The following is a 4,704-nucleotide window of genomic DNA, read 5'->3' on the forward strand; positions in this document are numbered from 1 at the left end:
TTTTTGTGAGAAAAATACTGTAAACTGAGAAACCATAACCTTTTCCATATTGTACAGCGATATTTTCCTTCGAATAGAAGTTTCTTTTTGAATGCGTTCAGAAATTAACACTTGCAAGAATACTGTCTTAGTACAAGTATATTTTAGGCACACACTAATTTGACAAACACTTTACCATTTTATATCATAAAGGTCAGATCCACCGTTATTCTAACAGAGTGGTGCTAGAGCGATTGACTAGAAATTCAAACTCCGATTAGTGACAATTTCATAGTCTTGTTTTATTACAAGTGTAAACTCTTTAGTCAGTACAGAAGAAGCCGTGGATCATGTTCAAAGTTGATGACGATGAATTTTGGTTAGCCAGAATAGGTCACAGTGGATGAGAGTGGTTCATGGCGGGTGGTGGGTCACGGTGGGTGGTGGGTCATGGTGGGTCACCGTGGGTGGTGGGTCATTGTGGGTCACAGTGGGTCATGGTGGGTCCTGGGTCAGAGTGGGTCACGGTGGGTGGTGGGTCATGGTGGGTCGAGGGTCAGAATGGGTCACGGTGGGTGGTGGGTCGTGGGTCAAGTTTTCATTGACCCACGCCAACTCTGTTGTAAAACCTTCCAATGTCCCCTGTTAACTAGCAACAAAATGTAACACATTGCGTAAATATATTGATATCATGAGTTATATTATGGTTACTATAGTCATTGCTTAAAAAATATTCTTGACGCTTCGTGTCTATATCTGTGGACAGTATGAGTGACAGGGAGGATGGTGAGAAATCCCCTTTGGTAATACACAACTTTACGCGTCGTATCATATATGCTGCAAGTCGGAAATCTTAAGACGCTTTTTCTCCTCTATTTTTGGCTATTGCCCTCTCTCATTTTGTAATATTCATACTTTAAATGTGCACTACCACCTCGAGAAAGATGTCCCCGAAGTTCATTTACCAAAGTCTGCTTTCTCCTTGTAAGACATACTGAATATAATTGTTCAATAGCAATTTCGTTGTGATTTTGCCTGTAATATTTATGCCTCACAACAGAACTTAGAATGTCTTCAATGTGATAAATACTGGAGACGCCAAAACCGGGAATGGGATTCTCTTTCGCCACCCTCTTTGTTGCGATTCCCTATTGTAGAACTCTGTAGCCGGCACCGCTGTATTTGAATATTCTGATGATATTGATGGCAAGTTTCAGGAAGGGGAATATACTGACTCAGAAAACAGTGGAAGAACGAAAGGCAAGGGTGATGAGAAATAGATGAAGACGATGCAATATCTGGGACTAATCATTTTCTTTATATTACAATTTTACAATAATATTTGTGACATATGCCTGACAGCCACATTGCATCCGACGTGTGATAAATGACTTTCTATCTGACGGAGGATTAACCCGAGTTGCAATATAGCCACAAGCAGAAATGTTCGAAGTTGTAGACTGTGCTGTCGGGCTTAATCGACCTCGAGTTCAATAATGAGAGGAAGCTCCTGTGAGCATGAGTCCTGTAAGTAACTTGTGAACCTGAGACCGATCCTCAGTCAGGGCGAACCTCATTGAAGAAACCAGAACAGAATGAAGTTAATGAGCGGGAGAGCGACACAATGCAAGATTCAATGAGAATAGAAAGCCCGAGTCTGAGTTACCGTTGAGCTGCATTGAAATTAGTGAGTTCGAGCCTTATTGAGGATAGTGAGCTTGAGTCCTCATGAACCCTATTGAGGAACATTGAAAAGACACGAGAAAGGTCTATTACCAAGATAGAATCCTACGTCAGAGCAGCACCTGTGGAAACGTAGAGCTAAGAGGATTAGTGGCTTTTTTAAGTACAAGGAGTCAAACTCCATTTAAAGTCATCATGGGCGCGCCTATCATCTCAATCAATGCACCAATGGATTAGGATATTTTAAATCTGCATAATTTATACTGTTTACTAAACATTGTTACGGTAATCAAGTCGAGAAGGTTCAGGTGGGAAGGTCATGTAGCTAGGATAAAAGAAAGTAGGAACGCTTTCAAAGTGTTAACTGGAAGACCAACCGGAAGACGACCATTAGGAAGACCTAGGTGCAGATGGGAGGACAATCCAGAAATAAGAATACAAAGTAAAAACTAGATCCAGTTGGCTAAGACAGAAATGAATGGAGAGCTTTTATGAAAGCGGCATTAAACCCCCGGATTTCATGGGCCGTAGATTTAGTTAGTTAGAATGTGAATCAGATTTGTACCTCTCTTCAGCGTACTGTGAGTGATGTCATTATCGCATTATTGCTCCGTTTTCGTATAACGTTTTAACTTGGTTCTACTCTGCCAATACATTCTTCGTTGTTATTCCAAACTTTCAATAACTGTTTGTAAAGTTTATTATACTAGCAATGTATCCAATTGCATCTGCCGTGTGGAAACAGAAGTCTCAAATTTGTATCACAAACAACACGACTCTTGAAAAACAAAGTATAACTAACCTATGTTCGATTGTATTTGGGAATAATAACGATTGTTTTGCTTCTTGTAGACAAGGAAGCCACTAACATGAAGAGTAAACTTGTTTATTTAGTAAGTCCTATCTCCAGTCTGCCTTAACCATATCAGCCCCCTTTTCCCCAATCATTACCGTAGGAGCGTTCACGTTACCCGAAACTATATCCGGCATTATAGAAGCGTCAATCACTCTCAGTCCTTCCACACCGTACACTTTAAGCTGATGATTCACTACCGCATCTGGATCTGAAGATGGTCCCATTTTTACTGTTCCAACTTGATGGTTTTCTGCTGACGTTTCGTATCGAATTGCACACTCCCAGTAGTCATAAGAACCGAATTCTATGTTTTGACATTGTTTCACAGGTGTTGTGTCCAATGTCATTCCAAACGCTTGAAGTGCTCTCGTTTTGGATAGCTCAATAACAAATTTTATTCCTTCCACGAGCAGGTTGACATCTTCAATTTCAGTCAAGTCATTTGCGAATATTAAAGGGCTGTCTTCAGGGTTGGTTGTCTTTAATTTAAGGTGCCCCACACTTTTGGTTCGAATTACGACAGGGATCATAACCACCCTCTGACACTTCGATCCTGAAATTAAGTTCTTATTCACACCATCTTCGGAACAATTGGCTATAATTCCATCAAACAACAATTGAAGATCCGGAAAGTCATCTTTGGGGTTTGAAAATTTAGAATGAATGAAGGCAGTAGTTTGAGCCAAACCAGTGCTGGACATCGGACCTGTTCGTTTAGCTATGTATTCTTCCACAGCTTCAGACGTTAATGTGTCTGTGGAAGATTCGTTCAAGAAAAACCCTACAGCGTATGAAACGTGATTACGAAGATTATAGCCCACTTTCAAATCTTGAACCACGGGGATATTCAGGTTTTCTAAGTCTTCCCGTGGTCCTATACCTGAAAGCAATAATAATTGAGGTGAATTAACCGTCCCTCCACACACTATAACCTCCTTTTTAGCCAACACTTTGTTCATAACACCACTCCTGATATATTCGATCCCGTACGCTCTCTTTGTACCATCTATGAGTATTTTACTTGCAAGCGTCTCGTGGAGAACGTGTAGGTTCGGTCTATCATGCGCGGGTCTGAGAAATGCTTTAGCTAAACTCACTCGAGTTCCGTTATCAACATTCACTTGAGAAATAGCAAAACCTGTTTGAATGTTCCCGTTTAAGTCTCTTACCTCATAACCCATTTCCTTTCCACCTTCTAATATTGCTTCCGAAAGTTGTGGATGGTGTGGAAATTTCTGAACTGGAAGATATCCTCCAGTAGAATGGAATTCTTGGTCTACAGATGCAAATTCCCGATTGTCTTCAGATTTAAGAAAATATGGTAGCACTTCACTAAAGCTCCATCCAGTGTTGCCTAATGATGCCCAGTTATCGTAGTCCTTTCTGTTGCCTCTCATATAAATCATGCCATTAATGGTGCTGGTCCCACCCATCACCTTCCCTCGGGGCCATTTGCATTGTCTGTTTGGAAATCCAAGACACGCTGTTTCCTGAGGTTCCGTCTTATATTTCCAATCGATATCACTTCCGTGGTAATTCCAATACATAGATGGCACTTGAGTACCCACCGGTTCATATCCTCCAGCTTCCACAAGTAACACTGACCACTCACAAACTTCACTTAAACGACTTGCCACCACACTGCCCGCAGTACCAGCTCCGATCACAATGAAGTCATATTCTTTGAGGATCTGTTGAGTTTCGGGTGGGCGCCTGCAGTAATCTGTTATATCGCACTGTGACATGATCATAAGTTCCACAAAAGTCATAAACATTGTGTACGATCCTCCCCCACATGTTTCTGCGAGGGTTGGAGATTGGGTCGAACGAACTGTCTCTGGAACTGAACAGTTACAACTCATGTTTCATGAATTTACACCACATACTGGAGGAATGTAAGAAAGTTAGTTTCCGCTAAAGCCACCTGGTACGAACTTGCAAGTTATTGTAAATGTCTTTAAGCAGAAAGTATGATAACACTTGAAAGTGAGAACAAGAGACTGTCAGGTAAACATGGTCATTAACTTGATAAACTCATCGTTGTAGTCCAGCCAAGAAAGAGAATAAATTATTAATGATATGTTAGAAAAGAGGAGAAGAATGAAGATAAATCCGTTAAATAACCAGATGTTTAAAACAACAGCCACTTATAACAGATAAATTTCCTTCATTCAAACAGTCTTGGT

At 40.8% G+C, this 4,704-nt stretch overlaps 1 pseudogene; it reads right to left on the bottom strand.

Annotated features, from left to right (window-relative positions):
• Positions 1 to 2,562: 2,562 nt before the first annotated feature.
• Positions 2,563 to 4,380, bottom strand: LOC145673331 (glucose dehydrogenase [FAD, quinone] pseudogene; annotated as a pseudogene).
• Positions 4,381 to 4,704: the final 324 nt, after the last annotated feature.

Source organism: Thermobia domestica, chromosome 16 (assembly GCF_964235325.1).
Source record: "Thermobia domestica chromosome 16, izTheDome1.hap1.1, whole genome shotgun sequence".
In the NCBI taxonomy this organism is placed as follows: Eukaryota; Metazoa; Arthropoda; class Insecta; order Zygentoma; family Lepismatidae; genus Thermobia; species Thermobia domestica.